At 37.9% G+C, this 26,919-nt stretch overlaps 1 long non-coding RNA gene across 1 annotated transcript; it reads left to right on the forward strand.

Annotated features, from left to right (window-relative positions):
- The first annotated feature begins 24,337 nt into the window (after positions 1-24,337).
- Positions 24,338-25,626, forward strand: LOC138913013 (uncharacterized). Its single transcript, XR_011418580.1, has 4 exons — positions 24,338-24,595; positions 24,651-24,725; positions 24,780-24,933; positions 25,410-25,626. It is a non-coding gene; the product is annotated as an uncharacterized lncRNA (long non-coding RNA).
- The last annotated feature ends 1,293 nt before the right edge of the window (positions 25,627-26,919 follow it).

The raw sequence follows: 26,919 nt of genomic DNA on the forward strand, positions 1-26,919 counted from the left end.
AACAATAAAGACAGGCTCCTAGATTTAATCTTTGTTTATAACGAGACCCTTACAATTGTGCTCCGATGCTAACCCTTCTCCACACCAGAAGATCCTTACCACCCAACCTTGTTGTTGAAAGTTGAGATTAACGCTGAAACTCGTAGTACATCGGCCACACGAGTCAAATGTTTTCGCAGAGCCAATTTCTACAGTTTGAGCCAACATTTGGGTGCCATCGATTGGTCATTATTAAAATCATGAGTGAATCTTTCATCATTCCTCTGCATAAAAAAGGCTCAAGATCCGATGTTGAAAACTATCGCGGTATTGCCAAACTCTCTGCTTTACCTAAGCTTTTCGAACAGTTGGTCACCTGCCAACTTCGACATATGTGTACATCCATAATCTCTACAGCTGAGCATGGTTTTGTTAAGCATCGGTCAACTACTACAAATCTCCTCGAATTCTCTTGTCTTATTCATCGAAGTTTCCTTAAAAAATGCCAAGCTGATGTTATTTTTACGGACTTCAGCAAGGCATTCGATTCAGTAAACCATAGCCTTCTCCTTTACAAACTGTCTCTTCTTGGATTTCCACCAATTTTACTAAACTGGATTTTGGCATATCTCTCAAATAGAACTCAACGCGTTCTCTTTAATAATCAATTGTCTTCTGTTGTAAATGTTTTTTCTGGTGTCCCCCAAGGCAGTCACTTAGGTCCACTACTGTTTGTACTCTTTATGAACGATCTTCCAAACGTCATATCTTTCGCCACTACTTTAATGTATGCTGATGATGTAAAAATTTGCCTATCATACTCCGACCAAATCTCTCACCACCGCCTACAATCGGATCTAAATGAATTACAGTCTTGGTGCTCCATTAACTTGTTACACCTTAACCATGAAAAATGCAAGTCGATGTCTTTTTATCGAACTTCAGCTCATATTCAACCTTACTATCTCGGAAATTGTATTTTGGAACGTATTTCCAAAGTAAATGATCTAGATGTTTTATTCGACAGCAAATTATGTTTCAAAAGCCACATCTCCGTTACTATTGGTAAAGCTAGGGGGGTTTTAGCCTTCATAAAACGTTGGGCCAAGGAGTTTGACGATCCATACACAACAAAAACTTTGTATGTTTCCATGGTTCGCCCTATTTTGGAATATTGCTCGAGTGTATGGAGCCCTCAATATAATGAACAACAAAAACTAATTGAGTCAGTTCAAAAGCAGTTTCTATTATTAGCTTTGCGTCAGCTGAACTGGGATCCGAATAGACACTTGCCACCCTATGAATCGAGATTAAAATTAATTAATTTACAATCTCTAAAACCTCGCAGAATGTGCGGCGGAGTAATTTTTTTTCATAAACTGCTTTTGGGTGAGGTAAACTCCCCGCGTCTCTTAAGCTACATTGACATCGCTGTCCCTTTGAGATTCACTCGAACTTTTCGCCCAATTCACCTGCCAATTTGTAGGTCAAACTTTGCAGTTCATGAGCCCTTTAGGGTTCTTTGTTCAAATTATAATTTATTGTATACTGAAATATCATTGAAAGACTCGATTGAATGTTTATCAGCTAAAATTTACTCCTTTCTTGAGTCTTCGAGTAATCTGTACGAATAATCTTGCTTTGTTAAACTCTTATTTAAGTTATATTTATTTAAGTAAATAGTTATGTTAATATAAGTTAGCAGATTCATTGTTAACTATAAACCCCCAATAAAAAAAATCGACTAAAATCACAAAAATCACACACCTTTGTTTATGCATCGGAACGTCCGTACGGAGCAGCAATCTACGTTCGGGCAACATACAAAAATAACCAGGTCTCAGTTAGGTTACTCTGTTCGAAGTCACGAGTAGCTCCAAAGGCTCAGCAGACACTACCCCGATTGGAACTATGTGCTGCAGTGTTAGGAGCCGAACTAAGCGACAAGGTCAGAAAGGACCTATCGTTCGATAACAGCGTGACAGGATACTACTGGAGTGATTCTATGGTGGTATTATCATGGATTAATGCTGCAGCATCTACCTATCACACATTTGTGGCCAACAGAATAGCCGAAATTCAGGCAATAACAAGCCAAGCGCAATGGCGTCACGTGTACTTATTTAGTCGCATCTAAAATCATTTTTCATCACAAAAGTTGATATCAGAACTTTTGTACGTTGAAGGTGCGATCGTCACTAGTTTTTTACCTCGTTAAGAGGTGTTTTTATTTGATATCAGAAGTTTTTGTTTGTTTACTTTTGCTCTCATAGGTGCTAATATAAACATTTAATTTTAAATTGGTCATAAATCATAATTTTTAAACTATTGTATTTTAACGAATTAAGTTAAAAAGGCGTTGAAGTATTTCAAAATACCTTTTAAACGAGGTATAACACATGTCTGTACCTTAAGTAGTGTAGAACTTACAAACTAAGGAAATGTAGCTATTTTTGGCTTATTCCCGCTGTTTGGTGGGGGGCGTCGCAAGTATTTCTTCGAGTTGAAGGCAGCTTCGTCGGCGTTGCGGCTTGGTGCAAAATAGCCGGTGGCAAGCTGTGGGGGAGAGATAAACACTTTGCGATCGCGACGTATGGAACTAAATGAGAACGCACTGGAACTTTTCGTTATTAGCGCGGACCGGCCGGGCGATGTATTTCGTATAGATTACAATGAGAACTGACTTAAAACTAATGAGCGCTGTGCTTCAGAGCGCTGTGGAGAGATCCCGGGCGTGGGAAGGCGGGAGAGCCTGGAAGTAGGCATTCCCAGCGAGGGAAGAGCGAGCATTGGAAGAGGGGGATTTAAGAGCGGGGCAAGCGGCGTAAACACCCGCTAAAGTAGCGGCTTTTTGCAAAAGTCGTAGAACAAAAGATTCCTATATGGAACTCTTAAGTGCAAATTTCCATGATTCCATGACCCTAAAATACAGCTCGGATACCCTCACACAAAATTCAATACTCAGGGAGCGTTAGTAGTTCGAGCTGGCAAAAGTGGCTATTTTCGTATAAAAAAAACGTGACTTTTTACAGTAATGTGTTATATACCAAAATTTAAGGAATCTCAAGGGCTATACAGTTTAAAGTTTTAAAGAAAATCGTTAGAGCCGTTTTTGAGAAAAATACAAAAAAGCTAAAAAAGTTTTACAAAATTGTCTTTTGTTTATATCTTTTTAACTATTACATTTACACAAATTGCATATAGAAGGCGTTTATAGCATTTAAAAATACCTTACAAACGAGATGCAGCACAAGTCTGTAGCTTTAGTAGTATAGAAGTTACGGTTGAAGTTGAAAACTTAAAAAACATGTTTTAGACAAACTGACAAACTGACAAACAGAATTAAATTTTCATTTTGGGAAGACGAAGAAAATCTTATTTTGGCTATAACTTTTGAACGGAGCGTCGGATTTTATCATATGATCCCTCATTCGACGGGTGTTTTCAATAGGAACACAACTAAAACATTGCGGGGGGCAATTATCCCCACCGGCCTTAACAGCTCCAAATTTCGAAATTTGCACTTTTTCACTTTCACCGCTCTCTCTCCCAAGCCAATTGATTTTCTTAAAGTCTTGGTATGCAATCCTTTAAGTTTTTGCAATACCTTTCGAATGGTGTATTACTCATTACGATCGGACTATCACAGCAGATTTTCAATTTTGCGGCTATATAATAGTAGTCGCCTTTGCACACTCTCCTGGTGCGCTTCGTCACTACATGGACTGCCGTCCATAGTGATGATCCCACAGACATGGCGGCCCTCACTCCGGGACACTTCCTAATTGGCGAACCACTAACGGCTCCACCTGACATTAATGCCGATCGCAAGCCAAATTCACTTGTAAAGCGCTGGGAATTGGTTTCCAGGCTGAAGCATATATTCTGGAACCAATGGTCAGCCGAGTACTTACAAGAGCTTCAGGCTCGGCACAAGTGGAAGACAGAAGCACAAAACGTCAGGGAAGGACTAATGGTGGTGGTAAAAGAAGATAATTTACCAGTAATGAATTGGCCACTGGGACGAGTAATTAAAACTTATCATGGTGCGGATAATGGCGTTCGGGTCGTTGATGTAAAAACAGCATATGGGATATTTAAGAGGCCCATCACTCGGTTGGCGCCATTATTCCCAGAAGAGAGCGGTGGCAAGCGCCAAAGGTCCGAAGCTGAATCCCGTCTGGAACCTGAAGCCACCTGTACGTCGGAAAAAAGTAGTAATGGGCAGCACAGTCTCAGTCCTACTGGCGCTGCTGTTGATCCTGCCGGTAGCACTGGCGCAGACTGTCAATATTGCGCGTTTCACAAACCACCCCGGAATATTTTATGAACGACTCGGCACGTCAAGAACGGCAATTTCGGAATGGACCATCATTGCGTATTATGACTTGAAACCATATTGGAGCGATATGAATATATTGTCCCACTGGGATTAAGGAGCTCAGGCACAAGTGTTCTGAGCTGCATAACGAAAACGCATGCAACTCTATATTTGAGCATTTTCAACATGTATATGACGAGCTACAAGAAGGAAGTATCTCATTAACCATTCCCGACAGCGAAGATCACCACTTAATATAGTAGGTAACGTGGCTAACTCACTATTTGGTGTACTGGACGCCAGATACGCAGACGACATGGCCAAGGACATAAATGAAGTGAAATCTAGAGAAGACGTGTTGATGATGCTACTGAAAAACCAAACGTCGATCTTGGATTCTACAATAAAAGTAGTCAGGAAAAGCAAATCATCCACTGATCAGAAATTTGGAGCATCAACTAGCAACCCTCAACAAGCAACGAGGCAGATATCAAGGCGATCACTTACAGCAAGCATTTGTAATCTTAACTGCCCAGCTAACTCTGCTGGCAACTGGAATGCAGCGGATGCAAGCGGAAATCGCAAGCGTTCTTACCGACGTTCGTCATCGAACCATCAGTCCCATGCTGGTAACTCCTAGGCAGCTAAGAGACTAATTAGACAAAATTCGGGATCATCTACTTCCGGGTCAGATGTTGCCGGTCTCATCAGAAAATGTAATGGAACTCTATAAAATCATGCGCGCTGAGGGAACCACAACTACAGATCATGTTGTATTGAAAATAACAGTGCCTCTGGTGGCGACAGCACAGCAGGAAGTCTTCAGTATCATTCCCATCCTGACGTGGAAATCAGGAGGCTGGAATCGATTCGACATTAAGTCACCTATCATAGATGTAAATTTCCACAGAGATCAATTCATGGGTCTTACTGAGGATGAGTTCAAGCAATGTCTAGTATTATCCAACAACGAACACATTTGCTTTAACCATCAAGCCGCATTCAACGCTGAAAATCGGTGTGAGTTTCAGCTATTCAACAACAAATCTGAAACACTCTGTGAGATTATTAAGTCGAAAGCAGAGTTTATTTGGTTGAGAACGCATCAACGAAATAGATGGATGTTTGCGACCCACAACCAAATAGAATTTCAAGCTGTATGCCCATCCACCATTCACCCTAATGGATCGGGCTTATTATCTCTGTCCTCAGGCTGCACCGCACGAAACGTGAACATTAGCATTAGCACATTAAACGCGATGATCACCGAATCACATTTAGCGTATATTCGTTTTGGGCAACATAACAAAACCCGTTGTGGAAGATACATCAGAGTCAGCTCGAGAGACTGCAACTCAACCATCTGAATCAGACGAACTCGATCGTCTACAACAAAGGCTGGCTAACCTAAAGGACACAGCATGGTCAAATCAATTTACCACCGTGCAGCATCATCAAGTAGCCGCGTATGCTGCGTTAGCAATATCAATAATATAAATCATTGCATATAGTCTCCGAAAGCGATTCGTCAACTGGAATCCACGACAACGTACCGGCAACAAGGAAGAGAACGACGAGCATCCATCACCTGAACCTACCTATTAGCGATGGTTGAACAACTGTTCATCGGCCGGGAGAATGTTAAGACTCATCGACCTACATAATATAATTATTATCGCAATTACGAATGTCGAACAAAGAATCATATATTATGACACTTGCTGCCGATACTGCAATTATACACCTAGACATTCAGTATGCTTAACAGTGGTCAATCTGCCGACGCAGCGAAAATAGCTGACGCCACAATTCGGAAATAGAGCAATAACGTAGCACTGCATATAGCACTTTGACCCACTGCGAGTTATGCAGAATAGCTGTGATTTCATTTTCCCTTTCTACATATTTTGTTAACGTAAACACTTTTGTACCTATAAATACCGTTAAGTTTGTTCAATAAAATCAGTCTCAATCTCAGAATACCACTGACTGTTACTCATCTACCATCGCAATCAACAAAGGCTGTCGCTGTGTCTTCAGATCCTCATCTTGCGCACTATTCTCCGCCGTCCACCTAGTTCTAAGTGCTAGGTGCGACACCTAATCAGTAGACAGTTTATGTGCTGTATGCTACCCAACCCCCCGATACACAAATCCTGTGAGCAGGCGAAGTAACGCCACTCACGCTGGGGATAACGTATTAACAAGAGCCCTGCACGATTATACTCGAAATTCCCTTTGATTTAAATTTCAGGAAAACAGTTCAAGTAAATCAGCTTACAGAAATTTTCGGATCAAGTAGCTCAGCTCAAAAATTTTTTCGTTGAGCTGTTTGTTTGATAAAAAAAAAAGAATTATAGTAGCTCATAGATCATGTTTAGTAGATCAAGTATCCGAACTAGAGCCCTGCATGAATGGATTCAATGAATTATTTTGAATTTTTTTCTGTTATATGAATGAATTAATTAGAATTTTGAGTTTAATAGAATTGAATGAATTTGAATTTTGACTTTAATAGAATTGAATGAATGAATGGCATGAAATACGAAATAATTCAAACGACAATTTATTTTGAGGAAGAAAGGGCCATTATTTTGTGATTAAATCTGCCTGAATTTTATTTACTATGCAGTTAGCATCGATTTGTTAAAAATTTTCCACTTTTTGTTCTCAAAAGAAAGCAAAAAAAACATCTGAAAAAGTCAAAAAATTCATAAAATAATTCATTCGATTCATTCAATTCGAAATGAATTAGAACAACATTCAATTTATTTCACATAGAATTGAATTAAACAAATCAGAAATTTCATGGCATACTATGATAAAACAAAAATTGAATGATTCATGCAGGGCTCTAATCCGAACATACCTAAAAAATTGTATCTAGGAACAGGGCTGAAAAATGTTAAAATGTATAAAAATCCAATAAAACCCAACCTTGCTTGTGTGAGTAAACACAACTCCCCAGTCGGAAGTGGAACGCATCCAGAATGGGTGATGGATAGCATTCGAAGCACCGATGCATGCATGCCCGATCGATGAACTTCTGACTTCCTTTTTACAGCAAAGCGGGACAAAATGGGTGCTATCCTATTCCACTTTCCTGGAGCCCTCCTGGGGCGCTCTCTTTTCACGCATCGGCCATGGGTTTCAACTCCGGGAAACATTCGGGATTGGTTTCCATTTTTCCCTTCCAAAAGATGCGATCCAGAACGCATCTTTTGGATTGCTTCTGGATGCGACTCTCAGGAGTGAAACAAATTAGTTCTAATCGATTTAAAAATACTTTTTTTTTTTAATTTCATTTTCATTCTTTAATTTTTTTTTTCTTTTCAAACATATTAAATTTAAACTAATCCTACTTCTTCCCCATCATCCTCAATATCGTTGTTCAAATCGTTGTCCTTGCCCAGTCCTTTGTCCTTACTAGTCGTCGCTTCTCTTCGGGTAGCCTCTTTATAGACCCGTTTTTTTTGCCGTTCACAAATGTTAAGACTTAGGTCCACCTTAACAGAAAAGAAAACAAATAAAACCAAAACGGCACTTTTGTTACACGAAAACTAAAATTAAATTTAATACTTACAGTTTTTGATGTTTTTGTTCTTCCATTGTCAAAAATTCGTCCATGCGGTAATGCCAAAAAAATAAAACAATAATTAGTTAGTATAATGTTGTGAACACTGCAGGTACAGTCAACCCCACGCGTAATCGGAACCCGTCTTTTTAGGATATAAAAAAATGCGTGTGGTTCACTGTATGTACAAACACTGTGCACAGGTAAAAACCTTAAACAACGCAATGCAATGTCCGAATAAGAATTATTTTAGAAGCACTCCGTTTATTAAACACACACACAGAATTATTTTTGTTTGTTTGTTTGTTTTTCAAGAACAATAAAAAAAAAACGATTAAAAATGGTTTAACCGAAAAATCAATTACACTTAACTGGCCAAATTCCAAAAAGCAAGTGACAAGAAATGCATAAGAAACGAAAAAACCGCGCGCGTTCTTGCAATATCTCCTTTGTTCTTCTCATTTGTTTTTCAAGACCACCGTTTAAAAGATTATCATTTCATATTTTCCATGCCAATGGATGCATTCCGATGGAAGTTATAATTTCACCGATTGAAAAAAAAACGAACGATCGGCAATCGTTCTGGTCTTGCCAAGGGTTCGGCTGCGACGTAAGAGAAGCTACGATTGAACGGACCGCTCCCATTTTGCCTTCTAAAAGAAGCTATAGGCGAGCAGTGTTGGGACATACCTAGATACTTTTACCTAGGTATGTACCTAGGTACAATTTAGTGGTACCTTTTACCTTACCTAGGTATAAAAATAATGGAGTACCTTTTACCTTACCTAGCTACAGATTTTTATATACCTTTGGAATTATGAAGGTACTTCCATAGGTATTAAACATTGCTCTGATTTAAAATAGTCAAATCTGACTACGACACTGTAGTATCGTTTCATTGTATCGTTTCGTTTCGAAATTGTAATAGTCGGAACGCAGCATTAAAAGTCATTGGAATTCAGCCGTTCTATTGTTTGTTTTGTGAAGTTAGAACTAATCGCAGTTTTATTTTATATCATTTTGTGCACGTATGTATGTTCCCATCACTACATCAATTTATTTATGAAACCAAAGTGTATTTGGCGCGCAAAAATGCCGTATGTACGTAAACAAACGGCATATACATATACATAGTCAATAGACTGGGTCGATTTGTATGGGCAAAAAAAAAGTGATAAATCGTAGGGGGGGACGCAATCTAGGAAGAATTCTAATTCTAATTGCAAAAGAAACTATATCTTTGGCCCTCCGCATTTGCAAGAGAAAAATACTGGTATTTCGTTTTACTTTTGAGTAAAATATCATAGTAGCCGTGAAATATTTGTCAATTTTAAATTCTCCCCTTTGTTAAAAATGTTTTGTTCTCTTTAAAGCATTTTTTTAATACTGTTATTTTGTATATTAGTAACGGCTACTATGATATTTTTCTCAAAAATAAAGTGAAATACCAGTATTTTTCTTTTGCAAATGCGGAGGGTCAAACGTGGTTTCAGGCATATAGTTTCTTGGCCATTATGTCTTAGAATGGTCCATTGATTATGTTCCGCCCAAACGATTTATATCTTTTTTCGCGTCCATATAAATGTTCGAAAGTCAAGGCCACTGAGATATTTTTCATCAAAAAACCAGTATTGTTCTCTTGCAAATGCGGAGGGTTAAACGTTGTTTCCAAGGCATAGTTTCTTTGGCAATGTTGCTTAGAATAGTCTATAGAATACGTTCCCCCCCAACGATTTGTTGACCTCCAAATCGACCCACCCTAATAGTCAATGTTTCTACATACGGAATTTTTGCGCGCCAAATATGTACATGAGGGTTTCATAAATACATTAATGAAGTGATACGTGCATACAATTATTCATGCCGCGTGTTTTAAAAATATATGCACAAAATTAAAACATTTAAATTTAAATGAAATGAAAAGATATTGTTTGATTAAGACGACTAAAAACTGAAAACTAGTCTTATTTTAAGTTTAAATGATTACATTGAACAAAACAAAAAAATTATAAACAAGAAAGTAAGCTAGCTTCGGCCAGCCGAAGCTTATATACCCTTGCAGATCATTCCTATTAATTAACAAATCGCAAAAATGTTCAATTTTCTAATATTTCTCATTAATTTTCCGATCGTTCCTATGGCAGCTATATGATATAGTCGATCGATTTTGATCAAATTAAAATTGAAATTCGGAAATATTTAAAAAGAGTCATATCCTAGAGTAGAAGATAATACAATAAAAGCCAAAGAAGCTAGAATTTATTTCCTATTACTTTTCCATTAATTTTCCGATCGTTCCTATGGCAGCTATATGATATAGTAGTTCGATCTTTTTAAAATTCAAATCGAAATTCGGAAATATTTAAAAATAGTCATATCCCAGAGTAGAAGAAATTGTAATAAAAATCAACAAAGATATAATTTGTTTTCCTATTAATTTCCATTTAATTTTTCGACCGTTCCTATGGCAGCTATATGATATAGTCGTCCGATTTTTAAAATATTTAATTCGAAATTCAGAAATATATAAAAAATAATATTCCCAAGAGTAGAAGGTAATACTTGAAAAAACACCGAAGCTAGAATTTTTTAACGTTTTTTTTCCGATCGTTCCTATGGGAGCTATAAGATATAGTTGTCCGATCCGGTCGGTTCCGACATATATACTACCTGCAATAGAAAGAAGACTTTTGGGAAAGTTTCATCCCGATAGCTAAAAAACTGAGAGACTAGTTTGCGTAGAAACAGACAGACGGACAGACGGACAGAAGGACAGACGGACAGACGGACAGACGGACGGACAGACGGACATGGCTAGATCGACTCGTCTTGTGATGCTGATCAAGAATATATATACTTTATGGGGTCGGAAACGTCTCCTTCACTGCGTTGCAAACTTCTGACTGAAATCATAATACCCTCTGCAAGGGTATAAAAATAAAAAAAACAATATATTTACCTTATACCTTTACCTAGGTACTGGGAAATTGAAGTACCTTTACCTTACCTAGGTATTTATTTTTGCCCAATACCTTTTACCTTACCTAGGTAAAAAAACACAGTACCTTTCCCAACACTGTAGGCGAGTGATGTCTTAGGTTGCATCTAGAATGCATTCTGGATGCTGTCCAACATTGTATCGCATTTTTACTGTGGACAAAGATGCGATCCGGATGCATTCCGAAAGCCGACCACTCCAAAACTTCCCTGCAAGCATTTTCTATCGCGGAAGTCACTATTTAGTGACATCTAGAAGATGAAAATGATCGTCCGCGATATCGCATTCGGATCGCCGAAGTCACCCCCGTCGGGAAGAACTGTTCCACTACGGCGACACTTCCCGAAGTTACTTCTGAGTGAATCCTAGAAGTGTCGCGGAAATCACTTCCAGATGTAACTTTGGCGACGCTCCTACAAGTGCCGCCGTAGTGGAACATTTCTTCCCGACGGGGGTGACTTCGGCGATCCGAATGCGATATCGCGAAAGTCACTTCCAGAAGTGACTAAGGCGAAACTTCTAGAAGTGCCGCCGCAGTGGAACATTTCTTCCCGACGTGGATGACTTCGGCGATCCGAATGCGATATCGCGGAAGTCACTTCCAGAAGTGACTTAGGCGACACTTCTAGAAGTGCCGCCGTAGTGGAACATTTCTTCCCGACGCGGGTGACTTCAGCGATCCGAATGCGATATCGTGCAAGTCACTTGTAGAAGTGTCGCCGAAGTCACTTCTGGAAGTTACTCAGAAGACACTTGTAGAAGATACCTAGAAGACCCTTTCCAATTGCAAAATGGTTAAAAGAAAATATGTATATATTTTAGTTCGTCCTAAATTATTTCCCATCCATTTTTTAAGATCTTAGTCAAAATAACAATTAAAATCAAAAGGCTCTTTGAACATTCACTTTTCCCCTAATATCAAAGAAATGTATAGGCTAAGGCTAAGGCTAAGGCCTTTTTGTATGCAAAACGGGTGTCCCAACTTATACAAAATGGGTCGTATCGGGAAAAAATTATTAATTTTTTTTCTGACTGTCAAATTAAGCTGATTCTTTTTATACCCGTTACTCGTAGAGTAAAAGGGTATATTGTATTCATGCAAGAGTATGTAACAGCTAGAAGGAAGCGTTTCCGACCCCATAAAGTATATATATTCTTGATCACTAGCCGAGTCGATCTAGCCATGTCCGTCTGTCCGTCTGTCTGTCCGTATGAACGCTAAGATCTCGGAAACTACAAAAGCTAGAAGGTTAAGATTTTCCACACATATTCTTGGGCCTCCTACGCAGCGCAAGTTTATTTCACTCGAGCGCCACGCCCTCTAAAGTCCACAATTGCCCACTAACGGTTTTAAAATGTGTCCTACGCCCACATCTTTAAAGATTTCCGAGAAGTATAAATGCAATTTTGTTGTGTATATTTATACCTATCAAAATGTAGAAGACAATTTTCAAATCGGACCATTAATTAAAAAGTTATCAATCAAAATTGCTTATATATCTATCTCCCTCAGTTCAGTTTCGGCAGTCGATACGAACGGTTGTGCAATTCTTGTGTTCTCTCAAGTTATAAACCTTCAATCATCCAAAGCGAACAAGCCCCAAACCCCTCGCCTACATATTGATTTCTTATCAGCAATTGAAATCTCCAGCAATTGTCTGCACCGACAAAAAACCGTCGCGTGGTCAACTGAAGACAATATAATGCTTGACCCCCCCTGGCACCGACCCCCCGCACCCGACGGGAAGTTTCTCGTTATCTCTCGAGCTGACAACAACAACGACGGTTTCTTAGCAAAGGTATCGCCGTTTACATTGAAAAAAATTATTGATGTTACTGTTGGAGGAGTAGTAGAAGATTGTAAAAAACTTTATGACGGAAATATTCTTGTTAAAACCAAAAATAAGTCTCAAACAGAAAAACTTTTAAACTTAAAAATGATTCCCGGAGACATCCCCGTTACAGTCTCTGAACACCGATCATTAAACACCTGCAAAGGAGTAATCTATTGTCCAGACTTAAATGGAATCGACACTGAGGAAATCCTAGATAACTTGAAATCCCAAAAAGTAGTTGAAATTAAGAAAATCACGAAGTACATACAACGCAAAACAACTGATACTGGTCTAATAATTATTACATTTTCACTACAAGAAAACCCGGAATTCATTTACATCGGTTACGAACGAGTTAAGGTACGCATTTACATTCCACCGGTAATGCGCTGCTTTAACTGCCTAAGAATTGGTCATCCATCGAAGATCTGCAAATTCACCGAACTATGCCTTTCATGCACCCAACCAGCCCACATTAATTTAGAACTGGGAGAATCATGCACCAACAGTCTAAGCTGCATCAACTGCAAGGAAAGAAACATCTCCGACAGCAATCACCACGCTAGGGACAAAACTTGCCCCGTTCTCATCACCTATAAAGAAATTCAAGCAATCAAAGCTATCCAGAAAGTAAGCAACCGCAAAGCTTGGTTCATTTACAAGACCAGACACCAACACGACGGATCCCTCTACTCTACAGTGGCCAGTCGTAATCATAGCCAACCGCAACAAACTCCAAAAAACCCAACAACAACCTCTACGCTGCCACCGACAACAACCAAACCACCTATAATGGACAATGGAAAAACAAACTAGATCAACCGTATGGAAGTAACGCTCGACCTCCAATTCAATATGAATGCGAGGAAGAGATGGCTTCAGCTTTGGACACCTTGCAACCACCTACTAACGTTAAGTCTAACTCTACTACTAAAATCTTTCCTACCAAATTATCAAAAAGAGAAAAAAGATTATTGAAACAAGATTATATTCTAACTAGGTCCAAAATCAAAGCCATAGTAAACAATACCAATACAAAAACAACAGACTAAACAATTCTAAGATATATTCTAACCTTATTACATTTTTAAGAAGAAAATATTATGACAATCTCAATACTGCAATGGAACATGAACGGCTACTTAAACAATTATAATCAACTCCAACTCTGGAAAAAAAATACACACCACAAATCATTTGTCTACAAGAAACTCACCTAATACCCTCTAAAAATTTCCCAACTCCAATTAATTACAACATATATACCCTTAATTCCGTTGGCAATGCCTCAGGAGGCGTTGCTATTTTAGTACACAACTCAATTCAACCAGTGTTTAAAATGCTGCAGTCGAAGTAGCAAAAGTCACATAATTTTTCATTTTTCTTGCTTCGACTGCCTGTTGCTTTTTAATACGAGCTGTTGCTTTTGCTGCTGCTTCTGAAAAAGTAGGCAGTCTCAGTCGAAGCAAAAGCAAAATACGAAAACTGCCGACTGTCGAAACAATATTGCTTCTGCTTCGTTCGGAACAATAAAACTTTTCGCCAATCTGATTTCACAGCCGTCTATGGGCTTATTCAGGCTACCTCCACGATTTTTCGAAAATTTGTTTAACGAATTTTAAAAATGGCTTATCCAACGATTTTAGTTTTATTTCGATCGGCGGTCGAGTGCCTCACAGTAATCAAGGGTTGGCCACTTTTCAGAAGCTTCGCTTCTCGTCGCCGTTGACGTCGCTGCTAGTGTCGTCTTGTAGTTCTGCCTCCAGTGCAGTTCTGCAATTTAGAGTAGTCGTCTCCAGTGTAAGCGGGTGTTGTTGTCAAGAACGGCAGCGGGTCTTCGTAGCTCATCGTGGTGTCGATGAGGGTAGGGGGAATAGCTGTGGTGTAAACTTATATAAATAAAAATTTGACATTAGGTACTAATTAATTACAAAACTATTAATTGGCGTCGTCGTCCTCTACTTCTTTTAAAAGTGGCAGCGTGTCTATAGCTGAGGCCAAAAAGCTTGGATTCATTTTTACCAAGAGTATATTTTCCAAGACATCTTGGTTAAGCCGACTTCTGTAATCCGTTAGAACCAGTCTTAGGGCGGAGAAGGCTCTTTCAATCGAGACCTGTTATAAAACAAATGAATATATATAGCTATAATCTTAAATGTGTTTAAGGATTTGCATTTACCTGAGTTGGGGGTACGCCAAAGCAAACATTGCTAATTGCGTATAACTCCTGCTCAGTGCACTGTTTCCCCTTCCAAATCGCGAGGACGTCCACATCAATCCTTTTGAAAGGTAGTTGTAAGTTCTCAATTTTTGAATATACGTCCAATACACTGCTAAACTGAGTTTCTACACCTTCCTCGAGGTACGCGTTTAAAAGCTCATCTTCCTCGTCCAAAAATTCGCTTTCCAAATTGCTTGAACTCGATGCAGGTGTTGAGCAGAGATTTCCTGTTGGATTCAAATCGTATAGTCTGTCCCAAATAGATTTTAAGTGACTGATTGCATCACTGCGTTGCTGCACTGTTAAAGTATGCTGGAAACGCGGATCCAAAAACAGGCACGAGACTATAAATTTGTTGCTAAACAAGGCTTTGGTTCGCTTTTCTATTGAATTTAGAATTTGGGTTCCGATTGCTTTTGAAAGCTCATGATTCGTTTCGCTTACAATTTTCTCCGTGCCAATTTTAAGCTTTAGCCATTGGGCGTAAAAATTTCCGTAGTGCAGCTGTTCTTCTTGAAATTTTTTAATTGTTTTTTGCAACGGAGTGAAGACTGCGCAATATACTTCTATAAATTCCCAAAAGAACCATCAACTTCAAAATTTTCCTCCTCCATTAAGTCGCTCAACATTGTGAATGTTGATCCCCATCTGGTTGGACAATCTAGGCGCGGAATTTTTAACTTTTTTAAATCGAAAATTTCCCGATAGCCATTGGACGACTTTCTTATAAATTTTGTCATGTTTCGACAATGGAGCAGATACTTTATCAAGTTCGATGCCTTTATAACGTCCAGAGCAACCAACTGTGCTGTATGTGCAGCACAACGACAGACTTGTATGTTGCCTACATATACGCTAGGAATCTTTTCCACTGATTCTATTTGCTCCAAGTAAAACGCAAACAAACGACAATAAGTTTGTTGTTTTCAACATGTTAGCACCATTGTCAGACGTGATTGAAACGATTTGGTTCATGTTAATACTGTATTGGTTTAGGACAGTGATCACTTCAGCCGCAAGATTTTTGGCTGTGCTGGCTCCAACTCCTCTTAAGTCTACCATTCCAAGCACAACTGATTTAACTTGATCGGCGCTTACATATTGTGCACTTAAGCCAAAAATGTTTCGAGACATCCTAGTAGCACTGTCCATTTTCAAAGAAAGTAACTTATATTTATACCCGTTACTCGTAGAGTAAAAGGGTATTGTGCACCGTGGGAATGCATAGTCAGCATTTTAGCATGGCCGCTATGCAGGCCGTTGTCAACCAAATGTTGAGATTAATAAGTGTGCATAAATATGTGTATATATATGAACATATATATATTTAATGAAGTAAATAAGTAAAATGATATATCAAGTACTTCGCTCGCTACACCTCCCCCGTTAAAAAGAATGACGTATATTTTAATGAAGTCATTCTAAAGATATCTTATTATTATTTTTGATTTTGAATTAGTGGTAGTAAAAATGAAATAAAATGTAATGAAATGAAATGAAGTTTAATTTTGATTAAAATTTATTTATATATGTATATATTTTAATATTTTTTTTTTTTTTTTTTTTTTTGATTATTTTAAGTTATTAGCTGTAAAAAGGTTTTAATCTGTCTTTGCTTACTACTTGTTGCTTCTTTTTACTGTCGATAATTTTTATATTATTTCTATCGTTTATACTTACGACCTTAAATGGTCCTAGAAAGTTCTTATCTAGTTTGTGCCCTGTCTCGTTTTTAAGTAAGACTTGATCTCCGACTTTTACATCGAAATTATTTACGTCTCTATCGTATAGTGTTTTTCGCTTTTCTTTTTCCCTTTCCAGCATGATTCTTGCCTGTTTGTATGCTGATTCTAACCTAAACTTAACTTCCTTAGCATAATCATCTATGTTGTATATGGGATCTATTTGATTTATTTTAGAAATATCTATAAATTTTCGAGCTGGTCTTCCGAACACTAATTCGTACGGACAATAATTATGCGTGACTGATGGTGTTGTGTTAAAACCATATGTCCCAATCACTTTTGTCACTTGAAATATATGAACGGACATATTCGTTGAATGTTCGGTGACTGCGTTCAATAGTCTCTAAGGTCTGGTGATGGTGTGCAATCGATGAGATGTTGTCAATTTTCATATATTTGCATAAGTCTCTTATTATACTGTTTTTATACTCTGTGCCCATGTCTGTTAGAATGACTTTCATTGGTCCGTAGACGAGTATAAAGTTTTCGAAGATTGCTTTTGCAACGGAATTTGCGCTTTTATTTGAAATTGGTACCGTTACTAAATATTTAGTTAAATCACAAATAATTGTGACTGCGTATTCGTTTCCGTCCTCCGAGCGTGGTAATGGACCAATAGTATCAATTAGTACCGTGTCAAAAGCTGAAGTAGGTGTCTCGGTAATAGTCATTGGCGTTTTTGTATGAGTGGTCGTTTTAGATTGTTGGCAGGTCTGACAGGTTTTTACGTATTTAGTAATTACTTTTGTCATGTTTGGCCAATAGTAATGTCGCCTTATTTTTAATAGAGTTCTCCTTATTCCTGAATGGCCTCCCTCGATTGGATCATCATGAAATTTTTTTAAGATTTCTCTTATGTTCTTTTCATTGTTTTTGTCTACTATGGTCACCTCGGAAAGTAGCGCTATTTGTACTTTTTGCAATGTACGGTTGCCCATTTCTTTAAATTCTTGTAATAATACTGACTTTAGAATCAGTGCGCTGGGTGCCAGTTGAAATTGTTTTATGCTTTGCACTCCGGCCTGTATCTCAAGCCTTTGGAAAAATTGTTTTAAATCAAATTTTCCATTGGAGTACAAATCATCAATTATAAATTGTGAAATTATTCGTTTTCCTCGTTTAAACAAACACTTGTGTTTGACGAATTTAAGCTTCACATATTTTCTGATGTCATTGTTATTGACAACGTCGTAGACTCTGGGCTCAAGGGTTTCTGCAAGGGTTCCTTTTCTGATTTCTGATCCTGATTTTTTCGTGTTTCTGATCTGGTTGTTATTTTCATTACCTGTCTGTTTAATGATTTCAAATCGTTTATTGTAATTCTGGACAGGGCGTCTGCCACGTAATTATTTTTCCCCTTGAGGTATTCCGCAGTAAAGTCATATATTTCTAAATCTAGCCTCATTCTTGTTAATTTTGAACTAGGATCTTTCATTGAAAATAGGTAAATTAATGGTCGATGATCTGTTTTTACTATAAAATGCCTCCCATAAACGTATGGTCTGAAATACTTTATGGCCCAGTGGATGGCCGCTAATTCTTGCTCAGTGGTTGACTTGTTGGACTCCCCTTTTGTAAATGATCGAGACGCATATGCAACTGGTAATTGCGCGCCCCCATGATCTTGCGTAAGTACCGCTCCGCAAGCGTATTTGCTGGCGTCTGTTGTTATACAGAATTCTTTGTTGAAATCTGGATATTGTAAAAGTCTTGGGCTCATTAAGGCTTCTTTTAAGTAATTAAATGCCTCATTACAATCCGTGTTCCATTCGAAGTTGACATTTTTCTTGCACAGTTTTGTTATATGTCTAGAATAATCTGCAAAATTTTTTATGAATCTTCTATAGTAATTACAGAATGCTACAAATCTACGCGCCTCATCTGAGTTTTTGGGCACTGGATAATTTTTAATTGCTTCGTATTTATTTTCGTCAGGTAATATACCCTTGTCTGTGCACCTATGACCCAGATAGGTAACTTCGTGCATAAAGAAAGAACATTTTTCTGGATGCAGTTTTAAGTTAAATTTGCGGCACAACTGAAATACTTTTGTTAAATTGTTAAACATATGGTTTTCGGAGCATCCTATGACTACCAGGTCGTCCATGTATAGGAACGCCTGTGATGGTTCTAGACCAGAAAATGCTAGGGTCATCATCCGCATGAATGAATTTGGTGCTACTTTCAGTCCGTACGGTAACCGCGTATAACGGAATGAACCTTTATTTGTCGAAAACGATGTAAGGTTTCTAGATTTTTCGGACAATTCTATTTGATGAAATCCGGACATTAGGTCCAAACAAGAAAAGTATTTAGCCCGTCCTAACTGATCCAATATATCTTCTATGCGTGGTAATGGAAATTTGTCGGCTAATCATTTTTTGTTTATTTGTCTGTAGTCAACCACTAGTCTCCATCGTTTTTCTGTTGAATTTGGTAGGCATTTTTTTGGAACTAACAATAATGGACTGCTATATTCTGAAATTAATGGTTCGACTATACCATCTTTTATTAATTTATCGACCTGTTTGTTTATTTCTGGTTTTTCACTTTCTGCATTTCTATAATTTTTTATATATACCGGTGTTTTGTCGCTTAAGCGAAGCTGTTGTTTATAAAAATTGTTAGCTGATATCGGTTCCGATTCAAGACCGAATATATCACTATAATTTTTACACAGTTCTGACAATTTTGTTTGGAATTGAGAAGGAAAACTTAGCTTTTTTAATACTTCTTTTGTTCTATCATTACTGTATTTGGGTTTAAGTTCCTTGGGCTTTTGTATATCATAGTTTTCTAACGACTCGAATTTCATTGTATCCACATTTAAGCTAATTGTTTCAGAGCTTGTATTTAGAAATCGGATTGTTGCGCAACTCGTGTTAACCAAGGTGCTTGGAACTAGTACACCTTTTAATGGTTCTTGGCTTGGAATAAAAACGGACGATTCTTTTGAGTTAATTTTTACTGGTCTAATTACTTCGGCTCTACATGGTAGTAACAGAGTATTCTCGGAAACAGAATTGTGCATTGGGATTTGTATAGAAAAAGTTAAGTTATTAGGTCTTAATACTAAAGAACCTTGTGAATCTTGAAAGTCTAAAATACAATTAAATTCTTTAATGAAATCTATTCCTAGAATACCATCGCATGGAATCGGAAAATCAGGTGGAACTATTTGAAAGTCATGTGGTATAATGAAATTTTTTGTTTTAAGTTCCACGAGCGCTAAGCCCAAGGATTTTATAGAACCTTGTCCTATTCCTGTTATATTTGAAATTTTAGAACTGTCTAATTCGGGGTACTCTTGATTACATTGTTTAAGTAATGAAATCTCGGCTCCCGTATCTACTAACAATGTTAAATTTTTGTTGGTTCTTTCGTTTTTAACTTTTATAAAAAAACTGAGGCTAATATTGATTTTATATATGCTTACTGTTCTTCCTCTTCTTTTACCGTCAAGGGGTCCTCCTCGTTTTCCTGAGTGACCCTAACGCTTCTGTTGGAATTTCTTCCAGTAGAAGTACTCTGTGCATTAGAGTTTGTATTATTTTGGTTGTTATTATTGCGGTTATTATTGTTACTATAATACCCGCGACCCCTTCTATTTCCCCTACCTCTGTAGGTGGTATTTCCTCGGTAATTATTATTGTTGTATTTATTATTGTAATACAAAACAGCGTTTGACTGTCCTGTAGCTTCAGTACAACTGTTGACGAACTTGGTTACGGCTTCGTTCATATCCGCAAACGTTCCCGCTTGCATTATGAGTTTCACCTTATCCAACGAACAATTAGTTGTCATTGCTTTGACAGCGCTTTGGGTGCTGTATTTTGATGCTAATTCTAATGGTAAGCCATCATTGACATAAGCTCCTTGGAGGGCCTTTGTTAAATCTTCGACTTCCTTAGCATATACTGTAGCTGTTTTATTTTTTTGCTGTAAATTCATCAATTTGGCAGATAAAACTTCTACTGATTCTCCTTTGACCGTTTTTGTCAGTTTACATATTATGTCAGCGATGTTGCTTTCATCTCCTATTAAGTTGCGAGCGTGTCCTTTTAGTTTTGTTTTTATTAGTTGGACAGCGATGGGTTCATAGGTTTCTTTGATAGTATCTACCAATCTTAGGGAATCTATGAAACTTCGCAAGTTTTCTGCTTTGCCGTCGAACTCAGGTATGAGTGACGACGCAGTTTTTAAGAATTGGACGTTGGTTTGAGTCATTGTTATGACTTCTTCGCCATCTCGATCGGAGGTAAATTGTCGGGTTCCACTTTTATTGAGTTGTCTTCGATTTCTGAGGGATCAGTGAACCCAAAAAAATCTTCTTTGTCTTCTTCTAATAAAATGTCAGCCAACGAGTTGTCGAAGTCTGAGTTTTGAGGGACTGTTAAATCGACCTCAATTTGTGAATGAAAGTTATTTGGTATTTGAAATGATACACCATACTTTTGTAAGGCTTTCGATAATACAACGATTATACTTTCATGTATTTTTATAGCAAGATTAAAATGTGTAGGAGTTAACCTATTCGAAGTAACTGCTATTGCTCTTCTAATTTTATTTGTGTTTAAAATTATGTCGGACAGGTGTTTTAGCACTGTCTCTTTTCTTATCTGTGTGTTTTTATTGATACACTTATAGCTTTTTAATATGTTGTTCTTTTTTTCAATAAAGAACTTTTCTAACCTATTCCATCTGTCAGTCATTAGATTAAGGCCTGATGGTTAAACTAACTACGAATTTTATAATTCTCCCGAGTGATTGGTTGTTATCTATCATAGAAATAACGCGAACCCCGGGGATTGTTGATAATACAATTGCTTTTTCTGTTGCATTACAACTTATTAGGGGTGAGAAAGATAGTCCGAATTCTGAAATGTATTTGTGCTCAAATTCATATATTGTCATTGGTAAATTTTCTCGGGCTAATAAAATTCGAGTTCTAATATAAAAATCTGGTTCTGCCAAAATTACTAAATCTATTTTAGCTTGGGTTCTTGACATTCTAACTACCTTGACAACTAACTTTTATTATTATTTTATTTTATATATTTTTTTTTTTTGTAATAAATGTATGTTGTTTTAAATGACGTCTAGACCCTGTGCTCGGCTCATGTAATCGCAGAAACGGCTGTCTCTTTTAATACACTTTCTGTAAGTGCTATGTAGTTTGAAGATTACGTGGATAATGGTACAAACGGTAAGAACAATCATGAGTATGAACATTGAGTTCAAAAGGGGTGTGTGGTCTACTACTACATTGTTTACTACATTAGCCGTGTTTTCTTTTACTTCGGCTTCTTTGGAGCTCCACAAACCCATTTTGAATTTTTTTTTTTTTTGAATATATATATATATATATAAATATTAATTATGGATTTTGGTCGAGATAAAAAAAAATATTTATATGTTCATGTATGAGGTTATACAATATTCACAACTTTCGGTTTACATTACCACAAGTAACTGGTTACAATAATTATACCCGTTACTCGTAGAGTAAAAGGGTATATTAGATTCGTGCAAAAGTATGTAACAGGTAGAAGGAAGCGTTTCCGACCCTATAAACTATATATATTCTTGATCGGGATCACTAGCCGAGTCGATCTAGCCATGTCCGTCTGTCCGTCTGTCTGTCCGTCTGTCTGTCTGTCTGTCTGTCTGTATGAACGCTGAGATCTCGGAAACTATAAAAGCTAGAAGATTGACATTTTGCATGCAGATTCTAGGAGTTCCTACGCAGCGCAAGTTTGTTTCAAAAGGGTGCCACGCCCCCTCTAACGCCCACAATCGCTTATATACGATTTTTAAAATTTCAATATTTTGGAAAAGTAAAAATGCAGTTTTATTGTGTTTATCAATACCTATCGAAATGTAGAAGAAATTTTTTAAATCGGACCATTCGTTAAAAAGTTACGCCGGATCAAAGTTTTTCTCCATCTCTTTCGCACTCCCTTTAGCTGAGTAACGGGTATCTGATAGTCGGGGCACCCGGCTATAGCGTTCTCTCTTGTTTTACTTATATTAAGTTTACACCGAAAGTTGTGTGTTAGTAGATGTATATGATTGTTTTTTTGTTAATGATCTTAACTATCGCACCCCGCGTAAACGCGTTGCCAGTGCTTAAAAAAATTCAGCGGTGAACTAATTTTTTAGTCCGCTCTTCTTCTCCCGGTGGATTAAGGAATTTAGCTCTTTGAGCCGTTCTTTTAAATTTCCCTCGTTGGTTTGGGGCCTTTTTTCCTTAAGGTCCCCGATAATCCGGGCTCGCTCCTTCAAGAGTCGAGCTCGCTTTCCACCCCTTTGCTTTTTTGGTGCTGGGGTCGGTGGAATGCGCGTGAGCTGCTCGTCCCTGTCCTGGGCTCGCTGACGCTCCCGTAAAATGATCCTTGATTTGTAATCAGCAATGCTGATCGGCCTGGGACCGTCCTTTGGCTGTGCCTCTAGAGCCTCCTCCAGAGTGGGTTTATCTTTTTGAGGTACGGGTGTACCATCCATCGCATCCCACGTTGACACAGTGGGCGATAGGCCTACCGTGTTCCGTTTCCAATCGGCGGCGCAGTAGACGGGGCTGTCTACCGCACTTTCTTCCTCACGTCGCCTTATCCAGACGGCGGCGCAGTAGGCGGGGCTGTCTACCGCACTTTATTCTTCGCATTCGGCTCTCATCCAAACGGCGGCGCAGTAGACGGGCTGCCTACCACACTTTCTTCACGCCTCGCCTTATCCAGACGGCGGCGCAGTAGACGGGGTTGTCTACCGCACTTTATTCTTCACCTTTGATTCTTATCCAACGGTGGTGTAGTAAACGGGGCTGTCTACCACACTTTCTTTCCTTCGGCGGGGCACTTCCCTTCGCCACACTTCACAAAAATTTCGCAGTTGTCGGTGTTCGGTGGGGAACTTCACTTCACCACAATAAATAAATACGTTTTAAGTGTAATTACAACACAACAGTTTATTGTTTGGTAAATATTTTTTTTTTTGCACTTTTCAATTAATACATGTAAAAAAAAACATAACAATTATATGTTTTTATTTTATCCATGGTTGTGACGTCCTGTCACGGTCGCCATGTGATAACGAGATTTAATTCAAAGAAGTAATCACAAAGACGTCCAGTTCGAGAGTGTCTTTATTGAGAATTCGAACATTCTTAGCAGCTAGAATTGAGTGAGCAGCGGGCGAAGTAAATGCAGCGTTAGTACCCTGTAGTTCTCAAGGGGGCCGGTGGCACTTTCGGGGTAGAAAAGGGATCGACCACCCAGTGGTCCCTTAAGGGTCAATAGGTGGCGTGTGTATTTTTTACAAGAGCAAAAGAGTTATCGGAGAGTGAACACTTCTATGTGAACACTTCTATATGAGTTAAAAAAAATTGTAAAATGAAATTTTTGACAAGTATATAATGATTTTAATAACGAATACAACTTTATTTTGTTTATATAAAAAACAAATTTAAAAAAAGTTACAATAATAAAATAAAAACTTAATAATGAGATAAAATAAAATAATAAATGATAGAATTTTATTTCTTTTTATATTATTTATATTTAATAATGAGCAATTTAGCTGCAGCAATATTTTTAACAATAGCGGTGGTTCAGTAGCAAAACGTTTTCCTTCCTTCCATAACAAGCGGATTTTATTGGTGCTTAGATATATAAAATAAATATATAAGTACCTAATTTTATATACATAGAACTAAACAAAAATAATATTAGCGAATGTTTTTATTGCCATCGATTATACGATATCGGTAGTCGCAATATTAATCGTAACGGATTGCCATAACTACCCAACCCCGCTACCATCACTAACCCAACGTTTGCGCCAAATTTTGTAAACATTGTATTTAATTTGTCTTATTGTACATTTAAAGTTTTATATTTTGTTGTGATCTGAAGTGTCGTCAACAGGTGAGTAACACCATGAGTTGTGCAAGTGAAATACCTAATAATGTGTGATATTTAGCCATGAACAGGAACAGGCACATTCGTCGATTTGTTAAAGAGGAGAAGGAGAAATAGTGGTGCAAAGGACTCCTACGTAAGTCTTTTTTCTTTGATATAAATATTTTAGTGAAATTTTCTTCCTTTTTAGATTAAAGCCATGAGATCGTTGTTGCTGCCAGAAGGGGGTTTAAAAAACTTGCGGAGGGTTCTCACGGATGAGTTTGTTGTGGGATTTAATGTTAAAGGCCTTTCTGGAAAAAAAGCCGTAAACTCCTTTACACATTTCTATGGTGCACTTCACGGTAGGTTATTTTTATAACTGTATTTTTTATAATACACTTAGTTTCTTGATTCAATTTCAATCTATTTACTTAGAATGCCATCTGTCTTTAATCCTATTTCTTTCTGTCTTTTTCTGCTTTTCACTTTTAAAACATGGTTTGATGTAAACAGGCTTGTATAACAAAATCTTAAAATATATATTTAAACCCATGCAGAGGGAATTATAATTTAGTCCAGAAGTTTGTTACGCAGTAAAGGAGACCTTTTCAAACCTATAAAGTAAATCCATTTAACCATGTCCGTCTGTCTGTCGGTTCAAGTTTCAAAAGCGTGAAATAAGTCTACATTTACCTGTTGGTTATTCTTATTTTATATTTATGCTTTTCTAGTCACAATTTTATTCCTGAAAGCTGCAAGGGTATTAAAACTTTGGCTTGCCGAAGTTAGTTTCTGTTCTCATTTTATTTTAAAACACTAAAATCTTATTTCTTTTTAGATATTGTTTCAGAATCTGGTAATGCAGAAATATTGATTCCCAAGGCAATTCAATTGCAAAAGAAACGATTTTTTAAAAATAAATCCAAATCAAATAATAACAACAATGAGGCACTCAACAAAAACGTGTCAGCAGAGGAATTTGTTCAATAAATATAAATTAAAAAAATAGAAAAATTGTCTACTTATAATACAATAAATTAATTTAACAAAAAGTATTTTTTCTTGGGAAGTTTCATAGCATTCAGCTTTTTTGGTATTGAAAACACCAACCCCATTTCATACCCCTTTTCGCCACAAAAGGGACCGATAGGTGGTCCGATAGATGGTCCGATAGGTGGCCCCTTTTGTGGCAAAAAGGGGTATAATATGGGACCACCTATCGGTCCCTTTTGTGGCGAAAGGTAATGCAGAACTTCGCCATATGACCACCGCCTAGGACATGCCGTGGTAAAAGTGGATAGAAATTTACATTGCGGGTGGTATGAACGGGAGTTAGTCCCAAGCCCCCGGTGTATGGCGATTTCGCTAGTTCGGGACCAGTCCCGGCGAACTACAGGGTATATTCACGTACACACATATATGCCCTGAGACGGCTGGCTCGATGTGTTAGTGAGCGAGAGCCAGCCGGCACCGTGGGAATGCATAGTCAGCATTTTAGCATGGCCGCTATGCAGGCCGTTGTCAACCAAATGTTGAGATTAATAAGTGTGCATAAATATGTGTATATATATGAACATATATATATTTAATGAAGTAAATAAGTAAAATGATATATCAAGTACTTCGCTCGCTACAGTATACTAGATTCGTGCAAAGGTATGTAACAGCTAGAAGGAAGCGTTTCCGACCCCATAAAGTATATATATTCTTGATCAGGGTCACTAGCCGAGTCGATCTAGCCATGTCCGTCTGTCCGTCTGTCCGTCTGTCCGTCTGTCCGTCTGTCTGTCTGTCTGTCTGTCTGTCTGTCTGTCTGTCTGTCTGTCTGTCTGTCTGTCTGTCTGTCCGTCTGTCCGTCTGTATGAACGCTGAGATCTCGGAAACTACAAAAGCTAGAAGGTTGAGATTTTCCACACATATTCTTTGGCTTCCTACGCAGCGCAAGTTTATTTTAGCCGAGCGCCACGCCCCCTCTAACGCCCACAATCGCCCACTAACGATTTTAAAATGGGTCCTGCGCCCACATCTTTAAAGATTTCCGAGAAGTATAAATACAATTTTGTTGTGTATATTTATACCTATCGAAATGTAGAAGACATTTTTCAAATCGGACCATTCATTAAAAAGTTATACGATTTATAAATTGTCAACATATATCTATCTCCCTCGCACTCCCTTTAGCTGAGTTACGATTATTAGTCGGGACACCAACCCGTCACAGCGTTCGCACTCCCTTTAGCGGAGTGACGGGTATTAGATAGTCGGGACACCAACCCGACTCTAGCGTTCTCTCTTGTTTACTTCTTTTGTTATGTGAGCTTTGATGTTATCGGCTACTGTTTTTAATG

Source organism: Drosophila takahashii, chromosome 3L, assembly GCF_030179915.1.
Source record: "Drosophila takahashii strain IR98-3 E-12201 chromosome 3L, DtakHiC1v2, whole genome shotgun sequence".
NCBI lineage: Eukaryota > Metazoa > Arthropoda > Insecta > Diptera > Drosophilidae > Drosophila > Drosophila takahashii.